The sequence below is a fragment of the Salmo salar genome, chromosome ssa12, assembly GCF_905237065.1.
Source record: "Salmo salar chromosome ssa12, Ssal_v3.1, whole genome shotgun sequence".
Lineage (NCBI taxonomy): Eukaryota > Metazoa > Chordata > Actinopteri > Salmoniformes > Salmonidae > Salmo > Salmo salar.
Genome location: NC_059453.1, coordinates 74,143,230 through 74,161,647, shown reverse-complemented (window position 1 = coordinate 74,161,647; position 18,418 = coordinate 74,143,230). Strand labels below are relative to the sequence as shown.

The 18,418-nt window shown below is 41.1% G+C and overlaps 1 protein-coding gene across 1 annotated transcript in view; it reads left to right on the top strand.

Annotated features, from left to right (window-relative positions):
• fhit (fragile histidine triad diadenosine triphosphatase) overlaps positions 1-745 on the top strand; it is a 128,570-nt gene extending 127,825 nt beyond the window's left edge. The window contains 1 exon segment of the mRNA NM_001141592.2: positions 284-745. The gene's annotated coding sequence lies outside the window, so the exon portion shown is untranslated.
• The last annotated feature ends 17,673 nt before the right edge of the window (positions 746-18,418 follow it).

Sequence of the window (18,418 nt, the reverse complement as noted above, 5' to 3'; positions counted from 1 at the left end):
CTCCCTCTCCCTCTTAACTGATACTCTACTCTATGATCATATCTCCTCTCCTCCCCTTTCCTTTCCTCCCTCCTCCGGGCCCATGTTCTGCTGATAGTGCAGTGAAATTCTCTGCTCCTGGCGACTGTAGCCCCTCATGTCCAGCCGGCTGGCTGCATGGATCACTGTGCTTCCACGCCGGCAACCATACAAGAGAAATCAGGTCATTGAGTATTCTGAGCTGCAGGAGGCACTAAGCCTCAACCTTTTTATCTCTATCGTGTTTACGTCCATGTCTGTTCAGGGATCCACAGCCTGGTGGGAATGGGGCTCCAGCAGGACCCCCTGCGCCACAGCCCACTCAGAGGACACCGACGGCTGGCACTGCCAAGGCCAGGATGGGGGTGGGTGTGACAGGAGATGGAGGGTTTTGAGTTTTACCCTGCAGTGATACGGCTCGTCTGGATGTCTTCCCAGTCCACTTTTCATCCAACACACACACTCACACACACAAAGAAACACACATAAGTCATGAAACATTTCTCTCATCATGCATGTTTGTCCATGGAAAGTAAGGTAATGTTTCACATATAGTTTCAGTTAAGATTCTGGAAGGGACAAATAAAACAAAAGCTTTGCATTTTTAGAAAAGTCAGCCTCTTGAATATAATATTAGACAAACAAAAAATGGCCTACTTTTTAGTTTTTTACTAAATCTGAATTATTGCAAGCCACTACACATCTCCAATTAAACATTTGTATGCACAGGTTCTTTTTCTTTTGAATTTTCTTTGATGATGTTTTATTTCATGTACATTATCACTACTAAATGACTTGCCTTACAAAATTATTCCTTGTGCCATCTTACACAAAGCTCTGGTTTCATGTCTAGCTCCTCATCATGGTTCTCTATGGGGGCCTTAGTCTTGTTTAGGGTTGATGCACAATATATACTGGTCTGCTCTTTCTCCGCCCTAGTCATCAATAAATTAAGTTCTCACCTAAAGACTTCTCCCTCGAAAAACAAGCATTTGACATCTGGAGGATCACTGAGTTTTTTGGCCATAATGTTAAGTAGGTTGTTCTGTTGGTTTTCCACCCAACCGTTGCCCCATTAGATTGAATCTTTCCTTTCATGTCTGTCTAACAGCTGTACTTTTCCGTTTATTATCCACACGAAGATGTTATTGCCTAAATGCATTTGTGGTCATTGCATTTAGTCTCACCAACATATGTACATTCTTCTCACCTGAACACTACTTCAAAGGTAGTAACTTGCTCTCTCTCTTTTCTCATCTCACATGGAACCACCCCCATGCTTGTTCTGACATGCCCTTTTCAATCTAAGATCAAAAATATAATGAACAAAAATATAAATGCAACATATAACAATTTCAAGGATTTTTTCATATAAGGAAATCAGTCTATTGAAATAAATAGACATTAGGAATGAATCTATGGATTTCACATGACTGGGCAGGGGTGCAGCCATGGATAGACCTTGGAGGAAATAAGCCCACCCACTGGGGAGCCAGGCCCGGCCAATCATAATGACTTTTCCCCCACAAAATGGCTTAATTACAGACAGAAAACACCTGTCAGGTGGATGGATTATCACAAATGTGTTCACAAAATTAGAACGAAATTAGCTTTTTGTGCATATGGAACATTTCTGGGATTTTATATTTAAGCTCATGACACATGGGACCAACACTTTCAATGTTGTGTTTATATTTTTGTTCAGTGTATTGCATGTAAACATCTTAAAGTAAAAATATTTGTTTATAAGAACTAACAGCTGCAAATATAGTGCATGTGACCATCTTTAAGTAGACCACACTGCAATGTCAGTATTCCAGGAACATAGGCCAAGCATTGCACAACATGTTTTGCTAAATATCTACAGTACAATTGATTGACATTGTTTGCTTAAATGGCACTGTGTATTATGAAAACCTGTTGTAGGAACTGCACAATTATCTTCTGAGAGCTGTAATTAGTCTTTTTAAACCATTTTGGAAACAATTATTTTATTGGACAATACCTGAGTGGATGATGACAGTGGGGCAGAGGACAGTGTGGGCTACTTTTCCCAACAGTCGCTTATAGGCCTATAATCAAACAATTGTAGCCTCTTTTCAGCAGATGCATTTTGAGAAGCATGTTTACCCCTGGATTCTCTCTTGCTGGGCAGCAATGACATGGACAAATGCAGTTGTGTTTTGTCATTTCTCCAAAGATGTTGCATGTCTCTTATGGAACAGTTTATGAAACATAAGTCTATTTGTGCCATTTCGGCATAGTCTGTGAAATGGCAAAATTTAACTGTACATTTTTTTCTTCTATAAATAGCATTGACTTGGAATCCGAGAAAGCATCACATCTTTTGTTTCCAAGATGTTGTAAGATCTCTCTTTTATTGTCCAGACAAGGTGGACAAAAAAGTGGAAAATAATCAGTTTATCAGGGGCAAAAAATAATATCCAAATAATCAACTGCCAGTGACAATGGAAAGAACAGGGGAGAATTATGTCTGAGTAACTCTTATATAGATGAACATGACCGACCATTATGAGTGTGTGTGTGTGTGTGTGTGTGTGTGTGTGTGTGTGTGTGTGTGTGTGTGTGTGTGTGTGTGTGTCTTTCTTTCTGTCTGTATTACTGTGTGTCTGTGTCTGTGGTTTTGTTGATGTGCAGGACAGTGGGGATCCCAAAGACTTTGATTGCCAAGGCAGATTGAGGTTTGGCCTCCTTTTTTGAGTTGAGGGACTTGTTTCATAATTAAAAGCGCTCTCCCATAGGCCTGCTCCAGATGTGATAGTGAACTTGCTGGCCTCTTCTATGCCACTGAGAGAGATGCTGGAGACAGCCAGACATCTTTAAATGTTGTACAGAGGCCTTGGTACCAAGGCATATTTCAATTATTTTGAATCCCCTCAAGATTTATGTGGACCTTAAAATAAACATGGTATCTGACCTGCCTCTGTCTAGTATCTATAGTGCAGTGTTTGGTATTAACTGTAAAGGAACTCTAAAAAGCAACAGATTGGTGCTTGTAGTGTTCCAATCAATTAGCATGTCAAAAGTATCATTATTCATAATTAACTTGTATTACATCAAGTAGGCACTTAAAGTGTGCCTACGCTCTTTATTATTCCAAAGTTTGTTATTTTTTTTGGGGGGGGGGGGGACAATTGTTTGTGTGTGTGTATGATTACATGTGTGCGTGATTGCATATGTGCGTGTGCATACGTGCATGGTTGGGGAGTAGCTGATTACATGTAATCTGATTACAAAAAAACTGTAATCAGATTAGAGATACTTTTGAAAAATGAAATGATTATTTATTGGATTACTGTTAAATTCAGAAAAGCTGTTTGCAGGGGGAAAAAAGCATTACGACACCTTTCTGTTTTCTCAATGACATTCAATTCAGCATTGAAAAAGGCGCAATTTTAAATTGGTTTCTCCTGAGCGAGTGTGACCACAATTCAGAGATCACTATGACACCAAATAGGTTTGATGGATCCTTTTTGTCTTCTTCGAATGCCTCTTAAGGAAAAAGTGATCAAAAAGTAAGTGAAAGTAATCAGATCATGTTACTGAGTTTGTGTAATCTTAAAGTTATGTTACTGATTACAATTTTTGGACAGGTAACTGGTAATGGATTACATTTAAAAAGTACCCAACCCTGCGTACATGTGTGTGGTTAGCATATCTCTGTGTGTGTTCAGTATGTGATATATTCAGGTCTTTGTGTGTATGGGTTTGTGTTGTGTGTGTGTGTGTGTGTGATAAAGTGCTGTTTTTTTTTTTATTATTCTCCTTCACATTACAGTCCCAGAGACAGATGACAGTCGTAGTTGGCGGATGATTCAGTGAGTCTCGCTGGGAAGTTATCCGTGGAAATAGCAATAATGAATTTATGAGCACTAACTATGCTACTTGTAAATTCTAATTTCTGAAAGATATACTGCACTGGCCTGTACCGCCATCCTCACTCACTTTGATTCATATCAGTGGCTGAATACAGGATTAGAAACCACTGATTATTTTATTATTCTATGGAGCCATAGGCAGTCAGGGCTGAATTAGACTAATGTTTGGACATGACTGCCAGAGAATAGGGGAGTAGGAGCAGAGAACAATATTGGCCTCTACTGATCTTTTGAAAGATTTGTATAGGACAGCATGCCTTTAGGGGTGCCATCAATAGTATGTAAAGTAAATGAACTGTTATTGCAAACACAGTAAACAATATGCATTTCAATGGACATAACACCATAACTGTCAGTGGTGGATTTTTTTTTAAAGCATTTAAGGGTTAAGACTCTGCTGTGGATGTATGCCCTACCTTGCCTTCAATTAATCACATGTAAACTCATTAGTATGACTGTTAGATTATGCAGCCTGTGAGAATGAATACATTGGTGGCATCGTATACTGTAGCTGGTCGTTGTGCTTAGCATGTTCTTGATATGGTGTCGGAGAGCATGCGCATGTCTGTGGGGATGTTAATATATCATGTGCCAGCTCTACCTCATTCAACTTCCTCTGTACACTCTTAGAAAAAGTGTTCCAAAAGGGTACTTCGGCTGGCCCCATGGGATAACCCTTTGTGGTTCCAGGTAGAACCCTTTTGGAGAGATCAACTGATCTACTGGTTTATCTTTGTGGATTGTCCGTTGCAATCAAGAAATCCAGTGGTATCCTGCAGGAGCGAGTTAAGTTCTGCCTGTTCATTACAATCGAACCCAAGTGTTTGTGCACCCTTTTATAAATTAAAATAGCCCTACTCCACTGTCCTCTAAAGTCCAATGTTTCATATTAATGTAGGAAACGTGGGGTCATCTGTTATAGAGTTGGAGGAGTAGAGCTGTCTGGTCTCTCCTCATCTCTCCTCATGTTCTTCCGTGGAGGACCCATTATGTGCTTGGCTCGCACAAAAGAAAACAGGCCCTGTGTGGCTGCATTATTAATTTCTTAATTTCACATTGGCAGAGTAATTGAGAAATAATGTAAGGGTGGGAGATACCTGGACAGAAAGCAAATGAAACGCTCTATTCTCATGGAAATTATGGAAGTTTACTTTGGTGGTGAATAACAAAATGTTAACTCTCCTACCCCACCCCCACACCACACTTTGCTTTTGTCTGCCAGGTTTACGGAATCTTCTGGTTTTCTCTACTGGAAAATATGACATTTTCCAGAGTGATCACTTTCCTTTGCATGACTGGTTGTGTGTCATTTGATGTCCTTGAGGGAAAGCAGATGATAAAGCTGGTTGTTTAAAGACAGTCTAAACACAAAGCTCCTCCATGACAGATCCACACTGACTCTAAGGCTGATTGAATAACTTTCTTTAGCTTTTTGTATCCTTTCCATGTGATTTCATTTATTAAGCATTGCTAATTGAAAATATATATTCATACCATCTCTCGGATCAAAGTACCATCCTAATGACTGGTAATCAATAAATGAATATTAAAAAACGATCACAACGGTCATTTTTACTACATTTCTGATAATGATTTAAGCATATGACTAATAAGGTCCATATGCACAAGCTGTGGTGAATTCTCATCTACGTAAGTAAGGGATAATCAACGAGGGGCTATGCGTTCTATGGAAAATAATGAACGACGTGGATGTGTTCCACAACGTGCTAGCGGAGTGGAACTAATCTTCCACAGAGTTGCATTATTTTTCAGAGAACGCATAGAGCCACGAGTTGATTATCCCTTTTATACCATGTCTATACTTCAAATTTGTCTCTAAAAGTGTGTTCAACATCCACTGAAGTAGCTAGGAAGTTAGACAGTAGTTGCCTTGGTAACCAACCAAACAGACTTACTAGTTTAGCTAACCGAACCATCAGTCCTAGCTTGCTATTATGACAATCGAATTCAACAATGCCAATGATGTTTTCAATTCGACTTTTGCTTTCAAAAGCAGCTCAAACATAGAACATGTAAGAATTAACTATAGCCATTGAATTCTACCATGCAAATATACTGTGCGTTATAGGGAAATAATGCACGCTTTAGAATGCCCATCAAACCAATCCGAAACAAGTTTCAACAATGCCATGGTATAATTGAGTGACAATGCCCTCGAAGCCGGTGTTTGGAGGATGTTCGTCGAGGGCCTGAAAAACCGTGCCAATATATCCTCCAAACACCGCTTCAAGGGCATTATCACTTTTATACAACTGGTTACCAGCTATTCAAATAATGATTTACATATTTTAATGATCACGTTATTTTGATTAATTTATTAATGTTATTTCATCCTTCCATAGATATAGTTCCGACACAAATCTAGGGTTGCTACCCAAGCCGGCTGGTCATTCGTTCTATCGGTTCGGTTGCCAGAGACGTGTCCCAGTCGTTGTCTTTTTGTTCTGTATCTATGGACGCGACCCTTTCGTTCGTTTTAAATGTTCCATTGCCATACTGGTTGGTAACGTTCTTATCCCTTGCTTGCTTGCTAGCCAACTACGGCTAACTTACAGTCATGTCAAACATTGCAGACAGAATAACAACGGTAGCTGCGTTTGCATTTGTTGAAGCTGTTTTCTAGTGACATTTATTTGGATACATCCATAACAATGAGCTAATGCGGTGCAATTTCGCCTGGCATAGAAAATGTGCTCTCTCGTCAGTAAGCTGTTGTTCAGAGTATCTAGCCAGCAACACAACTAACACAATCACTTCAAACTGAAGCTGGAAAGACCGGCTGCACTTCGTTATGTTTTACCTTTTTTCAATTGACATTTCTTTGTTCATAAAAACGATGCCAGCTGATTCATGAGTTCAACTGACTGAGAAACGCCTGTCTGTCTCATCCCGACTCCCAACACCTTCATTACTATGGGACAGCTGGAGATCGAATTTGAATATTAACAATGTTGCAAATGTTGGAGAGACAGACAGCAAGGTTTATACAAATCTCTGCTGTTGAAAACTAAATGTTAGTCTAAATGAAATGTGAGATAATGTCTAGATGCTTTTTATAGTAGAGCCAAGTTTGTAAATTGCCTGGCTTGGCTGATGAGACAGTGGATTGCACAGTCAGATGGAACAGAGTAAATAGGCATTTTAATGTCATAGATTTAGCGGTCATAACTTGTCAATAGACACTGGCTGGAATGCAGTTTTAACCAATCAGCGTTCAGGATGAGACCCACACGTTGTATAAGAATATTTATTTAATTGTTCCTTTCACTTACAGCAAGGCCATACACCCCATTCCAACCATGCTGCCTCAAGTTTGATTTAAAAAAATAATTAAAAAAAAATCAGTAAATATGATACCTAGGGTCTTTATTCCCTCCCGTCTTGACACCAAATCTACACATTATAGTACAATAACTTGAGAAATTATTTCCACAATGTTTGGTTATCATGTAGAATGTTGCCATACAAAAATCTAAATCAAATGTATTGTACACAGACATATTTAGCAGATGTTGTTGTGGGTGTAGCAAAATGCTTGTAATTGATGTAAATGCCATCCCATGTATTATTCTTAATACAGGAGAGTGACACAATAAGCTCCAATAGATGTTATTTCATTTTTTACAAATATTGCAAAGAACCAAAAGGCCCCCAAAGATATAGATATTCATTAAACTGAAAATTAAAAATATACTCTATTCATGGGTTCCATAATGCAAATTCTATTAAGATGGTACCTTAAATAAATACATTTCCTGATGGCTCCCTACAGTCCCAAATTATATGTTTTATTCTTGTAATCCAAGTGAAATGACTTACTTGGAGCATTCATTCATTCTGCTTGGCAGGCACATCTCGCCAGTGAATGCAAGTCTGAAATACAATACTGCTGGTAATTAGACTTTTTAATGAGCAGGGCACAACTATAAACAGGTCAGACGGAGCAATTATCTTACAGTTAAAGACTATTAAATGGCTTAAACAATCACATTCACAGCATAAAGACTTTGACTGACAATTTCTACTAATGACCTATGGATATTCTCTCTAATGTAAATGGAACATTGGAATAGTTATTAGAATGATGCACATGGCACACAGCCCTAGGAAATAAAGAAATAATTTAAATTGTGTCATGTCTTTTCAATTATCAAAATGTGTTATTCGAAACTGCAGGAAATGGTTATGTGTATCCAGCGAGAGCGTGTGTGAGTGTGAGTGTGAGTGTGAGAGAGAGTGAGAAAGTTGTGCTTGCACGTGCTCTTGTGTGGCAATGGTCTAATGCCCTTCCCGCAATGGGCTCTGTCTGTGGGGGGCAGCGCTGCTGATTGCTCCTCTTTCATCAGCCTGTCATGGCTGGACCTCAGGAGGACCTCACGCTGGCCCAGTGACCTCCACTTCTCTATGTAAATCTTCCCATCTTCTAGAAACTCCTCTTCCTCTGGACAGCACAGGGAAAGTTCACCTTGTCTCTCTTAGCAGCTGTTTGAATCAAACTCAGTGTGTTGATTTTTATGTTGGGGTCAACTTGGCTCAGTATATCCAACCCATATACTGTACCCCGCAACCAAGACACTCATTAAATGTGACTCAATCATCCATTCATATGTCATAACATTTATAGATGTACACTTAATTACTATTGATATGTACAGTTTATTATTAACATTTGCAGTGCAGATCCATTATGTCTCCTCACATACAGTATTCCAGTGCAGTGCAAACAGACATCCATTTACCGGTGCTATCGTCAACGAGACAGTGAGTGAGCTGACCACTGGTCTGCTTTGTCAACTGTCAACGCCAGGGAGATTCTACTAAGCAGAGAGGCCTGAGGTTATTGAGTCTTTTTGATAGTGTCAGAGCATGTAAGGCCTGTAATCTATCTCTTCAGCTTTTCACTGGGATAGGCTCCTCACCCATCTCTCAGTCCCAGGCCTTCTGGGCCAGTAGTTAGTTAATCATGCTAGCTAACTCCTCTGTTACAGGCTGCTACAGTCTCATTTTAGCAGAGTTGGGTCAATATGACTAATGACTTCGTCACAATAGACTGTCTGACATCTAAAAGTGACAGTTACTTTGGAACTATGTTGACAGATTAGAAGAGTGTTATTAGAGCCTTTGAAATTGACCCCAACCCTGACAGGTACTGTACACAGTATAGCTATTTTGTTTGACAAATGTGTCTGTGAAAAATAATCTCTACAGCCTAATTGTATCGTTGATTTGTCGTTTTTGCAGAAGTTAACATCTCGGCTCTACTTTTGGTTTTGGTTCTGTGACCTTTAGAGTAGAATCGTGAGGTGGTAAGGGATCATAATGAGAGACTAGCTGTATGCTTTATTACTAGCATATCTCTTAGCTCTTCAGACGCAACCCGGTGATTGGGCACTCTTTACTGTCACACTCCTTCATGCTAATTAGCATGGATACTTATATATATATATATATATTGTGGCAAACCTCTTCTAAGTTAGGAGCATTTGTCACAAATTAAGTGGGAAACTGTCACCAAAGTCAGCCCAGAATGAAAGTTCTTTCGAACATGACAGTACCTGTGTGTTTGTTTCACTGTCCTGGTCCACCCAGGCCGCAGGTAAGGTCAAGGATAGCAGGGTTCGGTACACAAATCTGGTTCTCGGTAGGTCCAGGTCTAAACGCCAACAGGTAAGTCCAAAACAGTCCAGCTCGTACACGGTAAATCCAGCCAATGTAGATTGTCTCTTTCTCTATGGTTCATAGATCCTTCCCGCCCTCTCTCTCTCTTCCTGGTTTTTCTTGACCTTTTATCTGTGGGTCGGCTCCACCTTCTGAGGGTTCCCCTTGCTTCTGGGAATTGTAGTTTTGGCAGTCGGCCATTTTGTGATCTGTAGTTCTGATCGGGGTGGCCATTTTAGTGATCGGGCAGAGCCCGTTTATTAGTTCTGCCCTCAAAAATCTGCCATTTATCACTCGACCCCCTTCTTTGCCACAATATATATATATATATATTTAACCATTATTTAACTAGGCAAGTCAGTTAAGAATTAATTCTTATTTACAATGAAGGCCTACCCCGGCCAAACCTGGACGACGTTGGGCCAATTGTGCACCGCCCTATGGGACTCCCAATCAAGGCCGGATGTGATACAGCCTGTGATACTACAGTGCATTCGGAAAGTATTCAGACCCCTTGAATTTTTCCATATTTTCCATATTTTTACGTTACAGCATATTCTAAAATCTACACACAATACCTCCTTAATGACAAAGTGAAAACAGGTTTTTATACATTTTTGCTAATTTAAATAATACAAGTAAATACGTTGTTTACAGAGCAACAACTAAGCCACAGCAACAATCAAGCCATGAGGTCGAAGGAATTGTCTGTAGTGCTCCAAGACAGAATTGTGTTGAGGCACAGACCTGGGGAAGGGCACCCAAACATTTCTGCAGCATTGAAGGTCCCCAAGAACACAGTGGCCTCCATCATTCTTAAATGGAAGAAGTTTGGAACCACCAAAACTCTTCCTTGAGCTGGCCGCCTGGCCAAACTGAGCAATCAGGGGAGAAGGGCCTTGGTCAGGGAGGTGACCAAGAACCCGATGGTCACTCTGACAGAGCTCCAGAGTTCCTCTGTGGAGATGGGAGGACCTTCCAGAAGGTCAACCGTCTCTGCAGCAGTCAGGCCTTTATGGTAGAGTGGCCAGATGGAAGCCACTCCTCAGTAAAAGGCACATGACAGCCTGCTTGGAGAAATGCACCTAAAGGACTCTCAGACCATGAGAAACAAGATTCTCTGGTCTGATGAAACCAAGATTAAACTCTTTGGCCTGAATGCCAAGCGTCACGCCAGGAGGAAACCTGGCACCATCTCTACGGTGAAGCATGGTGGTGGCAGCATCATGCTGTGGGGATGTTTTACAGTGCCTGGGAGACTAGTCAGGATCGAGGGAAAGATGAACGGAGAAAAATAGAGATACTTGATGAAAACCTGGTCCAGAGCGCTCAGAATCTCAGACTGAAGGTTCACCTTCAAACAGGACAACGACCCTAAGCACACAGCTAAGACAACGCAGGAGTGGCTTCGGGACAAGTCTCTGAATGTCCTTGAGTGGCCCAGCCAGAGCCCGGACTTGAACCCGATCGAACATCTCTGGGGAGACCTGAAAATAGCTGTGCAGCGACGCTCCCCATCCAACCTGACAGAGCTTGAGAGGATCTGCAGAGAAGAATGGAATAAACTCCCCAAATGTAGGTGTGCCAAGCTTGTAGCGTCATACCCAAGAAGACTTGAGGTTGTAATCGCTGCCAAAGGTGCTTCACAATGTACTGAGTAAAGTGTCTGAATACTTATGTAGATGTGATATTCTGTTTTCAATTTTTTTCTCATTTAGAAAACATTTATGAAAACCTGTTTATGCTTTTTCGTTATGGGGTATTGTGTGTAGATTGATGAGGAAAACACAAACAATTTAATCAATTTTATAATAAGGCTGTAACGTAACAAAATGTGGAATAAGTCTATGGGTCTGAATACTTTCCAAATGTACAGTACATACAGTGGGGGAAAAAAGTATTTGATCCCCTGCTGATTTTGTACTATTGCCCACTTAGAAAGAAATGATCAGTCTATAATTTTAATAGTAGGTTTATTTTAACAGTGAGAGACAGAATAACAACAAAAAAATCAAGAAAGACGCATGTCAAACATTTTAGAAAATGATTTGAATTTTAATGAGGGAAATAAGTATTTGACCCCTCAGCAAAACATGACTTAGTACTTGGTGGCAAAACCCGTGTTGGCAATCACAGAGGTCAGACGTTTCTTGTAGTTGGCCACCAGGTTTGCACACATCTCAGGAGGGATTGTGTCCCACTCCTCTTTACAGATCTTCTCCAAGTCATTAAGGTTTCGAGGCTGACGTTTGGCAACTCGAACCTTCAGCTCCCTCCACAGATTTTCTATGGGATTAAGGTCTGGAGACTGGCTAGGCCACTCCAGGACCTTAATGTGCTTCTTCTTGAGCCACTCTTTTGTTGCCTTGGCCGTGTGTTTTGGGTCAATGTCATGCTGGAATACCCATCCACGACCCATTTTCAATGCCCTGGCTGAGGGAAGGAGGTTCTCACCCAAGATTTGACGGTATATGGCCCTGTCCATCGTCCCTTTGATGCGGTGAAGTTGTCCTGTCCCCTTAGCAGAAAAACACCCCCAAAGCATCATGTTTCCACCTCCATGTTTGACGGTGGAGATGGTGTTCTTGGGGTCATAGGCAGCATTCCTCCAAACACGGCGAGTTGAGTTGATGTCAAAGAGCTCCATTTTGGTCTCATCTGACCACAACACTTTCACCAGTTGTCCTCTGAGTCATTCAGATGTTCATTGGCAAACTTCAGACGGGCATGTATATGTATTCTTGAGCAGGGGGACCTTGCGGGCGCTGCAGGATTTCAGTCCTTCACGGCATAGTGTGTTACCAATTGCTTTCTTGGTGGCTATGGTCCCAGCTGCCTTGAGATTATTGACAAGATCCTCCCGTGTAGTTCTGGGCTGATTCCTCACCGTTCTCATGATCATTGCAACTCCATGAGGTGAGATCTTGCATGGAGCCCCAGGCCGAGGGATATTGACAGTTCTTTTGTGTTTTTTCCATTTGCGAATAATCGCACCAACTGTTGTCACCTTCTCACCAAGCTGCTTGGCGATGGTCTTGTAGCCCATTCCAGCCTTGTGTCGGTCTACAATCTTGTCCCTGACATCCTTGGAGAGCTCTTTGGTCTTGGCCATGGTGGAGAGTTTGGAATCTGATTGATTGATTGCTTCTGTGGACAGGTGTCTTTTTTTACAGGTAACAAGCTGCGGTTATTGAGCACTCCCTTTAAGAGTGTGCTCCTAATCTCAGTTTGTTACCTGTATAAAAGACACCTGGGAGCCAGAAATCTTTCTGATTGAGAGGGGGTCAAATACGTATTTCTCTCATTAAAATGCAAATCAATTTCTAACATTTTTGACAAGCGTTTTTCTGGATTTTTTTGTTGTTATTCTGTCTCTCACTGTTCAAATAAACCTACCATTAAAATTATAGACTGATCCTTTATTTGTCAGTGGGCAAACGTACCAAATCAGCAGGGGATCAAATACTTTTTTCCCCCACTGTATCTTCCTCTGTGTATTTACTGATGGACAGTAAATATTACATTTTCGGTCCTCATTGACAAATTTTAGTGTTTGTGTAAAAGTAAATGTGCATATGGTTTCTATCTTCAGTGAGAACTGTGTGGTGTAGTGAAACTCATTGTGTGGAGCCATCCCCCTACCTCCCCCTCCTCTTCCCGTGGCCAGCAGATTGTACCATGTTTGATTAGAGTATTAATAGCCACAGACAGTCTTGGCAGTCACAGCAGTTATTGATGGGAAATTATGAATCTGACCTCTCAGCTTTTTAGCTGATTGCATTATGTTTGATTAGAATACAAATAACCCAGAAACAGATTTTTTATTCGATAGCAACATTTTTGTTGAATGGCATATTTTCTTAGTGTAATCAGGAAATGTTCTTTATCAGGAAATTCTAAATATTCAGGGTTTTCACCATCCCACTCAGACACTCAGACTCCATTCACTAGGTCCATCTGGTCCCAGATATTCCTGTTATTAATACAGCCACAGTCAGTTTGAGTCAGTCAGTACCAGCACTGATATTGCATTCATCAATAATGAAGCAAAGTAATAAAGTTGTACAAATCAGAGTTGGAAAGAACAGCTGTTAGCCTATTCATAATGTTGCTACATATGAACCCCAAACTGAGATGAATAGGCAGAACCAGTAGGATACACAGAAGCTCAAAGGACACAGTTGGCAAAACCCTTCCAGCTCTGTTAGTCCCTCTGTCTCACATGAGGCACACTGTTGGCCGGTACAAATTATCCCAAAAAGCTTCCAAAATTCTGTTATCATTGAAGGTTTGAGAATAGGGCAAGTCCACGGAAACAGAATGATGCTGAGACTCTGCTTTTTCATTTTAAAGTGTTTGTCAAACAAAAACGATTGCACAAGGACTAGTTTTAACTATTCCCAATGAAAATGTTACAAAAACACATTTACTTGAACAGATGCAAAGTTTGGTAACAGAATGACGGTTTGTGCTGTTTGTGCCGTCATTCTGGAAATTGTTAAAAGTCATCCTTGTGCAAAGATGGTTTGCACAAGGATGGTTTGTTTGACTTTGCAATCTTTGGTTTTTGTTTGACATACATTTTAAAGATAAACATCTGAGTCTCAGCATAATTATGTTACCGTGGAATTGCCCTATAGCAAAAGAGTGAAAGAATGAATAGGTGACTCCTATGCTTATATGTCATCTCTTTCCTGTCTCCAGGGATCAGGAATCTTTAAAGTGATCAGGTTGCGATGCCAGTTCAGCTTTAAAGGGAAGCTCAGTGGTGAAAGCTCCCCTCTCCCTTGACAGAATCCATGTACAGTGCTTATGAATATGACTGTGACAGCGTGTAATTAGGTTTTTATGGACAGCGTTGTGGGTCATAACTTAGAACACCAGAGTGCTCAAAACTTTTTACTGCCTTCTCTGAAGTTTAACAACCTCCCACCTGTATTCCTGCTGGACTCATCTCGTACCTTTTCAGTTGTCATAAAGGTGCTCTTCTCCTCCTTAAACTGGCCTCCTATGGGGGGAACACATGGTTAATAAACCTCTTCCCGTCACACACAGGTGTTGGGCCTGAGATGGGCCTCGCCTCTGAGCAGATTTTGCAGGAGCCGATTGGAACAGTAGCATTAATCAATGGTATTTTGGGCTGTGTATTAATTAAACTGACACATGGCACAGAACCGCATGGGCGACATGCTGGCTTCACTGTGTGCCAGGGATATAAAAATCAGTCTGGGATATTAAAATCAATCTGGTTGGGTTTATTTCTCCTCAGACAGACAGAGTTCCTTTAGAGAAGCATTTCAACTCACTGTGTGAATAACTGAATATTTCTAGCTGTTTACTCCTTTTTCCTTAACATTTTCCAGGGATGCATGATTTGTCATATTTCAGTAGTGCATTTGCAACAATTTCAACCATGCTCTGATTCTACATCTGTCATTTTTTATTTCATATTGCTAAGGCCCCTTTCACAGAGTATGACACAGATGGAATGGGATATCATAAGAGCTGTTTATTGTACGTATGCAAATGCTTGTGACTGTGTTGTGTAATGCAGGGTAATCTCTCTTCATTATGAGTCCGGAGGAATTGCAGTTTTGGCAGTTCGCTCTTCACTGGTTTGAAAAACGCATGTATGGATTTCTATCCGTCTGCTGTTCTTGTTAATGTATGTTATTTTGTTCTAATGTCGGTATAATTCATTTTTATGTGCAGCAACAAGCACTCTCCAATTAATCAGTTAGCTTTTCAAAGTGCTATACAGTGCAACTTAACAGAATGGAAGTCCATAATGAAGTGCTTTGTTATAGATTTTCTAATTTGTCTTTCTTCTTGCTTTTCTCTTTTCCTTTCAAGCTGCTGAGAAAAGAGGGTTCTTTGATATACATCCAGAAAAACATGAGCATCTGGGAGATGCAGAGATACAAAACACCATTTGAATTATTTGCCTTTGAAACTCCTGTCTGTGAAAGTCAACAAAGTACCACCGAAGTTGACATGAGTTGTGTCTGGAGACTTTGTATTTAGGGGACCCTTCAAACCGAACTGACCAGACACCCGTGTGTGTGCATGCAGGGTGTGTCTTTGTGTGTGTTCGTGTCTGTCTGTGTGCGTGCATGTCTGTGAGCTTATGTGTGTGTGTGTGCATGTCTGTGTCTGTGCGCGTGTTATCTGGTTTGTTTGGATGGCGAACATAAAGCATTCAGCCACCAGCCCGATGCAAGGTGCCAGGGTAGATTGCTTTGGCATGGTGAAGCATAATGCCTCTATTGGGCAAAATTATTATCACAAGCTGTATGCCTGTGATAAGCTGATCATAAATGGAGGGATTTATGATACTACATTAAGGAGCTGCATTTATTCATTCAACTATTATTTAGGATATAATGAGGAGTGGAAGATTTTAAGAAAAAAACATTCTAAAGTATAGCAGCAGGAGGTAGCATTTGACAAGACAGGGAATGACATGACTCTTGGTTTTATTTGGAGCTTGGAGCGGATTTATTTACTGAACTGAGGAGAGATACGGGAGGAAGAGAAACCGCAAATGATCCAGAATCAAAATCATCTTTTTGTCAGCAGACAGATGAGCAGTGTAATATAATTATACATGTAGGGCTAAGCCGATAACGTCTCACTCGCTCCCTGAGGCTGTGTGAATCTGTTTTCACAAATGGAGCTACTGGTACCTACTGCATGTTTGCATGTTTCTACCCATTGCTTCCTCAGAGTTAATCACTTAACCCAGTTACTGCAATGCTGTATTATTATCTCATTCAAAAGTAGAGATTTGGACTGGTTTTTATACCTTTGGTTTGCATTCAGATACAGCATAAGGGCCTTTGGTAAGCTCTGTTGATGGCAAAAACAAGCAAACCTCTCATAAGAAGTCCTGACACCATAATTTTCGGACTTTTTGGCAACAACAAAGAAACTAGAGATAAAGATAGCATAGATAGCGATCACAGCAGGATTTTGTGAAGATTGTGAAAGGACTGTTAAAATAATCAGATAATCATTTGTTTCTGACAATGTTCAGTATAGAAACTTAGGACACTCCTCCATACATGAAAGCCTACACATTTTTGTTTTCATTATGTGGGAAACAACATTGCATCCCTGCAGTCCTCTGCATCTAACCTGCTGAATAGATCCTTAGCAAACTTGGTGGGTGTATTGTGATGAATGCATTGTTGTTTACATAAGACCTTTTTAAGCCACTGAATAGTACATACTTTTGTCACTGATCTCTCTTGGGAAATGATGAATAGGTAAATAAAGGCCTGCTGTCATTGCAGAGATGTTATCCTCTGTGAGGTTTGCATAGTGCTAAAAGATAAATTAACAATGACTGTATTGAAGAATAGACTGCTTTATTTGTACCAGAAGGATGTTTGAAAGACTAGAACCCTGGGCATGATCACAGAGGAAAAACCAGACTTGAGGATTAGTGTAAACAAAGTAGAGATTGCATCACTGATCAATCCAAATAGACAATTTTGGTTGGCCCCCTGACGTGCAAAGCAAAGGCCATTTGTCAGCTGACAATGAGACAACCCCTAGTGTTAGCCAGCTCAACGGTGACCACCTCAGACTGCTAGTGCTGATATTATACAAGGCTCCAGATTTCTAACTGAGTCCGTCTGACAGGCTAATTGCCCTGACAGCTCTTGTTAGAGATGTTTTATGGGTGTGCAGTGGAGGCGCCCAGAGTCCGGTCCACGTGACTCCATGCCAGGCAGCCTGCTGGGCGGAGGGGGACAGGGAGGGGGGCGGAGGGGGACAGGGAGGGGGGCGGAGGGGTTCAGGGGCAATCCCCAGGACGGAGGGTGGGGGCGTTGAGCGCTGGGATTGTGCTTGGCGGTGGTCATAACAATGGTCAGCAGCTGGTGGGATGTTGGCATGCTGTCAGGTCCTTGTGTCCCCTTGACCCCACCGCTGCACGGTGCATGTAGATGAGGTAAGTGGCGCAGCAGTGAGAGGTCACGAGGCACTGTCATTAGAAGGGAGGTCAGAGAGCAATAATCGTTTACATCTTAAAAAGGCTGCTTCCTGACAGCAGCACCACAGGTAGTCATACATCATGGGACTGGCTGGCTGTTGAAGCCTGTTTACCCTCCCTCCCTCACTGTCTCTGGGCATTGTGTGAATCCATGCAGCACTGTTACGCTGCAATATATCCACTTATAGTGGAAGAAATTGAGCATTTTTATACATGATAGATGTTTTAACTTATATTATGGATGGCTATTATTTATTTAGCTGATTTTTTTAAAAGAAATGTTTGAACTGGTGTCCTGGTTGATCATGCTGTGTTTGTATAATCTGTTAATGAATAATCCTGTGGTGTTAACAGGAATGAGAAGTTAGGATACACAGACGCCCCATTATAAATGATGTCTTAACAGGTTACACTTCGGTTTTACAGCAACCACCTCTGTTATGAAAGCATCCATTTGGCTTATCAATAAAATATAAACAGGGTTCTACTTGCAGTTTGACTACCGTTGGGTCTTCTCTCTAGCATATTCATTCAACTAAATGGGTCAGATGTTGAAGAAGGTTGTGTGTGCGCGTGCTCATGTGTCTGTGTGACTGTGTGTATTCTTTCTCTGTATCATCTTTCACAGGTGTTCATTCAAAACTCGCTTTGTTTTCTTACCTCCCTGTGTCTCCCCTGACTGGCTAGGATAGGATAATTGGTATCTGAGAGACTGTGTTTTCTCCTCCAACATGGTGAGCAAAATGTGCAACCCACAACAGCTGCTGTCTAACAAGCGGTGTGTGTGAATGTTGCTCTGTCTCAGCCTGTAGAGGTTAATGGG